Source organism: Echeneis naucrates, chromosome 2, assembly GCF_900963305.1.
Source record: "Echeneis naucrates chromosome 2, fEcheNa1.1, whole genome shotgun sequence".
Lineage (NCBI taxonomy): Eukaryota > Metazoa > Chordata > Actinopteri > Carangiformes > Echeneidae > Echeneis > Echeneis naucrates.
The window spans coordinates 5,501,180-5,508,679 of record NC_042512.1 but is presented as its reverse complement, the minus strand read 5'-3'; the positions used below and the strand labels follow the sequence as shown (position 1 = coordinate 5,508,679).

General features: G+C 41.5%; 4 non-coding genes across 4 annotated transcripts; 2 read left to right on the top strand and 2 right to left on the bottom strand.

Moving 5' to 3' along the window:
- Positions 1-882: 882 nt before the first annotated feature.
- trnar-ccu (transfer RNA arginine (anticodon CCU)) lies at positions 883-955 on the top strand. Its single transcript has one exon. It is a non-coding gene; the product is annotated as a tRNA-Arg (tRNA).
- A 1,355-nt stretch (positions 956-2,310) lies between these two features.
- trnad-guc (transfer RNA aspartic acid (anticodon GUC)) lies at positions 2,311-2,382 on the bottom strand. The gene has a single exon. It is a non-coding gene; the product is annotated as a tRNA-Asp (tRNA).
- Positions 2,383-3,215: 833 nt separating this feature from the next.
- LOC115057968 (U2 spliceosomal RNA) lies at positions 3,216-3,406 on the bottom strand. The gene has a single exon (XR_003841995.1). It is a non-coding gene; the product is annotated as a U2 spliceosomal RNA (small nuclear RNA).
- A 1,542-nt stretch (positions 3,407-4,948) lies between these two features.
- On the top strand, positions 4,949-5,030 carry trnas-uga (transfer RNA serine (anticodon UGA)). The gene has a single exon. It is a non-coding gene; the product is annotated as a tRNA-Ser (tRNA).
- The last annotated feature ends 2,470 nt before the right edge of the window (positions 5,031-7,500 follow it).

Below are 7,500 nucleotides of genomic sequence, written 5' to 3'. Positions count from 1 at the left end.
ACTTCTATTAAAGGCAGCATTACTGCAGCAGTCAGCACCGTCGTACAGCGTTGGGGAAGTTACTTTAAAATGGAATCAGTGACAGATTACTAATCACTGTAAAAGGGATGAAACAGAACTATTTCATTCCTTCAAAAAGCTATAAGATAAATATATTCAACCACTTTTTGATTCCTGACCTGTTCCAAAGTGAATTGCTTATCAGACAGCCCCCCATTTCAGGTGCATGTGATTACACTGAAATAATATCAAAGATTTGTTTTATTTCATTTTATTCCATTCAGAAAGTAAAAATAATATATTTTATGACATCATTACACACAGTGACATATTTCAAGTGTTTATTTCTTTTAATATTGATCATTGTGGTAAAAGCTGTAGTACAGGAAGTGTCCTGGGTTGAAATCCCAGTCGAGCCCATAATGTCTTGTAGCCAACAGAAGTGCCTCACTCTCATGACTCTTACCAAAGTTTGTCTCCTATGAAAAGGCACTCACCAATTTCCTTCTGCTAAACACAGGACCGTGCAACAACATTAACATTTTCTCTTGTCTACTGCAGCCAGGGCCTCAAACCCTCAGTCTTCTGATCCAAAGTCAAACACCTTGCCCTTTGGGCCATGTGGGGTCTGAGTGTGGCCCATTTTAATGTAATGTTGTCAGTTTAGTGTCTGTTCTTGTCATATTTCATTGCTTCAACATTCATCAGGATGAAGGCAGCATCAAGCAGCAGAGGTTTCTGTAAAATGGACACAGTTAGGGAACCCTCAGTCTTCTGATCTGAAATCAGACGCACCATGGAACCAGAAGGGGTTGTCCGGGACTAAACTAAACAGAGCAGGTCCCTGGTGGGCTTCGAAGCCGTTCACTTATTGTCACATCTGCCCCAGTGGCCTAATGGATAAGGCACTGGCCTCCTAAGCCAGGGATTGTGGGTTCGAGTCCCATCTGGGGTGGTTTACAGCGTGGTTAAGGGCCTGTTTGTGATCTATGGCTGGTTATGTTTGAAAATTGTGTCATTATAACTGTAACAATGCTCCACTGCCACTCCGCCAATCAGATTTATTTAGAATTTCAGATGTAAACGCAAAGGCTGCCCCACTGTCACCATTCAGAACAGCTGAGAACCTTATTAATTATTGATTGATTATTAATGATCAGCTCAGAACCAAACAGTGTATCTTTCATCCAAATCCTGACAGTTTCTCCACAAAGGAGGTGTTTCAGGTGTCTGGTGGAATAAACTGTTTCTACACAAGCTGCACAGAGTCCAGAGTCAGGCTGACCATAGAGCCTGTTCTCCTGATCAGCCTGTTCAGTCTCTGTGTGTCTCCCTTTTTGCTGTCTGCTTTAGTTTAAATAAACTTTAGTTTAGTTTATTTGCACATTAGAAGCACACTGATAAAGACTTCATGATAAATCACTGTGCAGGGGAAGTTAGAAGTCATAAAAGGCTTATGGAAATACTAAAAGCATCAGAGTTTTCATTTTCACATGGTTAGACTTTATTATTTATCAGTGAATTCAAACCCTTGAAGTTAGAAGTCAGAAAAGATTTATGGAAATTTTGATGACATCACTTTCGTAAAGGAAGTGTGTCCCTCGCCTGTAATCGAAGTTACCGGGAGGCTGAGGCTGGAGGAGCGTTTGAGCTCAGGAGCTCTGGGCTGCAGCGGACTATGTCGATCGGGTGTCCGCACTAAGTTCGGTATCGATATGGTGCTCCGGGGGGAGCCCGGGATCACCAGGTCGTCTAAGGAGGGGTGCACCGGCCCAGGTCGGACACGGAGCAGGTCAAAGCCCCCGTGAATAGACGCTGTAGTTCAGCCTGAGTAAGACAGCGGGACTCAGTCTTTATGCTGCCACTATACACACCACCTCATCCTTTATTCACACTGAAATCCTCCACAAACTGAAGGACTCTCCACCTGGAGCAGAGGACCAGACATCAACAAAATCTAACTTCATTCATTTTAACATTAGAAAAAAGCTGCAGATGATTATTTTAACTTCTGTGTTTATATTCAACAATGTATTTGAATTAAAGTTGATATCTTTCTATAATGATCCATCATGGACCGCTGGACACTTTCATATCAGTAAATCCACCGTGTTTTAAAGAAGTTCAGAGTGTTTCAGAGTTTCTGACATGATGCAGACAGACAGAGAGAGAAGAGTCCCGACACTCCCTGATCTCACCGCGGGGTGGTCACGTGGTTCATGAGCTACAACGGAGTCCTGTGGGTGTGCGGCCATTTTGTTTACTTCTATCACTCTGGTTAATAACATGTTATAGAAAAACACACGTGTTCTCCCCGTCGGGGAATCGAACCCCGGTCTTCCGCGTGACAGGCGGAGATACTGTCCACTATACTAACGAGGAGCTGGAAAGAGACTTTTAGTGTGTGATGTAAACATGACAACCACTACACTACAGAGACTGCACTCATTCATTTGGAGCGAACGTGAGAGAGTGACGTGTGAATCTGTGTCGCGTGGGAGATCAATGAAAGGCAGGAAATGCCTTTGATCTCCAGTGACGTCACACAGTCTCGTTGTGGAGTTGTGCATCAGTGAAACATTCATTCATTCACGACGACATCACGTATATTGTTGGAATAGAAAATCTTATTTTTTCTGTGTGTGCTCCTGAAAAAGAGGCTCAAACCCAGGAGACAGAAGTTGAGTGAGTCAGTGAGGAAGAAGCTGCTCGTTCTCCTTCAACAGTTTGATCTGAGGAAAAGTCACTTCCTCTTTTCAGGAATCAACTTCTACCATCTGTCCACTAGATGGAGATAACTGAGCATCAACTGAGAACTGAGTTCTTCATCATCTGGAAACAGACAGCATTGTTTTCTTCAGCTGGAGCTCTTTGTTCAAATCTACATTGAGATTCAGAGCCAAATGTTTTTCCTTTCCTGGATTTACTTCATCATTTCAGTCACTCTGTGGATTCAGCTGACAAATGCAAAATACAACCAACATTTAAACGATGACGTGTTGAAACAAAACTTTATTGATTCAGTCTGGTCAGCAGAATATAACCTGATGAAATCAGCTGCAACATTAAACTGATGTTTCTACATGAATGCATCACTGATTCTAAAACCATAAACTGAACATGAACACTCTGTACACTCAGCGTTACACACATGAAGACAACATCATGTGTTTAAGGTGATGTTGAGCTGAACAGGACTTGTATTGAACACACAGAGGGAGTGCACCGTTCCTGGAGATACTGCAATACCAGATCGATGCGTGGAGTGGACGGAGCAAGCCCCTATTGCATCTCCCTGTTCCAAAAATCTATTTAATATATGGTCCCCGGGTAGGGGACGTATCAGATATTAAACTGATAAGAACAGATACTACACTTGATCTTAGCCAAAAGGCCGAGAAGCGATACCGCTCAGCTGTCGGAGGTAACGGAGTGTTTCTCCGCACCGACCCGCTCAGTGAGGGGTCAGAGTCGGCTTCAGTAACAACATCACTCCGAGAGAGAGACACAAACAGAAGACATGAAGAAACGAAGGAGGGATCAGAGAACAACCACAGACATGTTATTTTCACAAAGTTACGTTGTAGAGCAAAGAAAACGTCTCTTCTTGGTCACCTGTAAAACTTCATATCTATGTCAGTTTACCAGCTGAATATTATTGTGAAAACATCAGTTTGTCCTCTCATGTGATTGGCCTCATGGTGTGTCCATCAAAATAACCCCCCTGTCTGCACGGATTCTCTGAAGATTCGGCTCTCCTCGACTGGACTCGGCTTTTTTCGACCGAAAGAGAGAATAATAAAATGAGTTACTTTGTCATCCACAGAATAAAACCACAAATACTTCCACACGCTGCTTCTCACATTTTTTAGTGTCATGATTTTCTGCCGTGATCAAAGTTATCTGGGTAAACATCACGCAATATGTGTACACAAATGACTGAACACCCACATATTTAAAATAGCATTCAAAGTCATTTTAACCAGAATTACTGCCATCATTTCATCTTAACATAAAGTCCGTTATGTCCGCTTAATGCTAACATACAATGGAAAACGCCATAGACCGGCTAACGGGATTAGCATCAGTACCGCGATCATTTTAAAGCGTCATTGAATTTATTCCAACTCAAACATGGCAGTAATACAGACAGGTGCAACAACACTTACAGACATGTATTCTCTCAGCTCTTACAGAACAATAAAACAGCAGGAATTTAGTTTCTATCGGTCTGTTTCTATCTGCTACTCGACATCATTAAAAACCTGCTATCACATTACTGACCCCTTCAGATGAAGGAAAAAACTGTAGTCTACATTTTAATACATTTGCCTGCAATGGTGTTATTGTGGTCAGCATAGCTTCCTTCCAAGCAGTTGACCTGATTTCGATTTCTGGCCATCGCAGTTTCCTGTTATCCTTCCTCAAATCTGAAGCATTATCCCCAAAAACCCCGACCTTAACACTAGAGGAAGGTTAATCTTTTTTCTGTGATCTGACGAGTCCTTCTTTAAACTCGCAGGACTAGTGTGTTTCATTTAACTAGACATAAAAAACTATAAATCAAATATAATCAAATCAACTATAAATCAAACTAAACAGAAGTTGAAAACCTGCTCCCTGCTCTTCCTCCAACAATACTCTGCTCCACTTCTTCTGGGCTTTCCTCTCCATATTTGGTTTTCTGCCAGCATAACCTGCAACCAAAGTATGAAATGATTAAAAGTGTGAATAGATACATTACTGACACCTGCTTACAATCAAGCACAATGTTTGTTCCTAAATGGCCTTTTGTAACAATCATTACTCAGACAGCAGGAAGTGTACTTCATAGAAGTAGCCACATGAACATTTTTCTTCCATGGGAAGTGAAGGCAGCAAGAGCCCTGTCCTTTGAGGAGGAAACTATCCAGGCTGGAAAATGCTGAGTCATGGTATGGTGTGCATGGTTGTTGTGGCCGAGTGGTTAAGGCGATGGACTTGAAATCCATTGGGGTTTCCCCGCGCAGGTTCAAATCCTGCCAACAACGGTTGGATGGATCACAGCATGTTCTGGTTTCATTCTACTTTAAATTGGTCACTGGCTGTTTCTGATTATGTTTGATTAACAACTTCCAGCACAAAAATCATGCTTTCACGTCAGGACAAATGACACTTCCTGTCCTATTTCTGAGTGTGCTCAGAACAACTTCATTCTCAAATCACATCCTCAGCTCCAACCTACATGGAGCTACGACACTGTGTGACGTCACTGGAGATCATAGCATTACCTGTCTTTAATCGCTCTCCCACGCGTGACACTCTAGCGTTCGTGTCAGATGGATGAGCGCATGCGCACAAAGACGCACACGACTCGTTTCGCGAACGAATGATAAATGGCAAATAATAAATGAAAAAGCACAAAAACCCAAAGATCCAACTCAGTTTGAAAATATTTTTAATCTTTAATTAAATGTAAATCATTTAAAAATGTTGAACTACTTACATTTAAACCACATAGACAAATATGAAGGATGATACAACAGGATGTAAATGAAAATCCTAACAGTTTTAGCTCGTCTTTGGTTCAGATTGGCATGAAAAAAAACCAAGTGGCTCAGCTTTGATGACTTTCTTGGTTCCTTTTTAGGACAAATAAGGAGAAGGAAAGCGTCGAAGTGAATGAGAATATTCTCTCGTGATCACAGCTGAGGCTCCCTCCCCCGAAAACCTGATTGGTCCTTCCATGTCCCCTCAGTTGTCATTGGCTGTCAGTGGTGTCAGTCATTTGGAGTGACAGCGCGTTGTGTAAAGTTGTTTAAGTGGCTACAACTCGACATTTTGTGAGAAAATGGAAAACAAAATAAAACTTAGAAGTGAACTGAAAAGAGGAGCAGTGCCGAAAACAAGTTCAGGAAGTTGTGCTGCAAACTAAATGCTGTAAATTCACCAGTCTGAGTTTTGAAACAAACTTCCGTCTTCCTGCAGCACCTGTAGCAAATATTCACCGGAGTTCAGGTAAGAACTTTAATGAGAACTTTAACGCCGAATTTCTGTAAAGTTGTCTTTTCTCTGTTTTCATGTGAAACTGTTCTTAAACAACATTTAATAGACATGTTTAGCAGAGTCCTGCTTGTTTAAGGTCGTTACGTCGTTATGCTAACATAGTTAGCTAATTTAGTTAGCATGCTAACTTTGCTAATTTAGCTAGCATGCTAACGTATCTTAATTAGCTAATTAGGCTTCGTTAGCATGGAAGAACATTTCTCACTGTTGCAGTTACTGCCTCAGTTTGAACTCGAATTGAAGACTTGTTCTTTCAGAGGAAACAGAGCAGCTCAGTGTAGGTCAGCAGGCTGAAGTCCTGTTAGTCAGAGCACACCTGGACCGACAGGTGAAAATACAGAGAAGAAACTGACTTGGTGTTTGATTATTTCTCCTCAAAGACAGTTGATAATGTGTAAACTTTGTCCTCCAAACTTTTGGACACACCAGGGAAGGATAAGGACCCTGATGAAGACATCACTGAATCTGATGACAGCAGCAGAAGGTCCCTCTCTGTGATGAAGTGATGATGAGGGTTGTTTCTTTTTGGGTGATGTTGTGGGGAGGAGGTTTGTCCACATCTGGTTATGGATGGCTGGCTCCTGTGTTCAGGGGGAGGACGTGGAGATGCTTCTGTCTCTCTTTAGCCCCGATAAAGGAGGAGGGAGGAGGAACAGGAGGAGGTATGACAAACAAGAAATGAAGACTTATTCAGGGTGTTTTTTCAGACAATGCAAAATAACTTTTCTTACCAACATCCAAATGTTAGAAACTCAGTGCTGCTTGGAATATCCAACATATATAAAACACAGCTGCTCTCCATGAAAAGCAGCAGTCAGCACAGTCTGGATACAACAGTTGTCAGGGCTGTATCATGAGTGTTTATATTGAATGTGGTGGAGAGTTAATAATATAATCCCAGTAATTTATTCAATCACATAGTCTGTGAACTCTGTCTCGAGTTGATAGCCAGCTATGTGAGACCACTTATCAGGATTGTGGATGTCTGGGTAAGTGAAGCCGGATAACTTAAACAGATCCCAGGAATGTTAATCCAGCTCAAGCGCTGCTGCCAAGGGCTCGACGTGGCACATCGGGGCCAGGTTTAAATTGACTTAAAGTGAAAAAACCAAACCCTGATATATTATGCCATTTCAAATCTGATCATTGTGTTTATGCTATAGCTCATCTGTATATTGTAGACAAACATAATTGTGACTGTGGGCATGTATAATAATGGTTCCTCATTGTATTAAAAGATAAGAGCATATATTTGTCCCATATTGTGCATCACATCATATAAATCAAAGGTCATTGGAGTCTTGTGATCTACCTGATGTGGATTATTACTGTCTGTTAATGGTTGACTTAAATTCATTCCAAAGTTTAAAACTACTCTGGGATCAGATCAGTCGGAGAGCACAGACTGTGTTTGGATCAACAACTTAAGAAAACATGCATATATTGTCTTTTTTT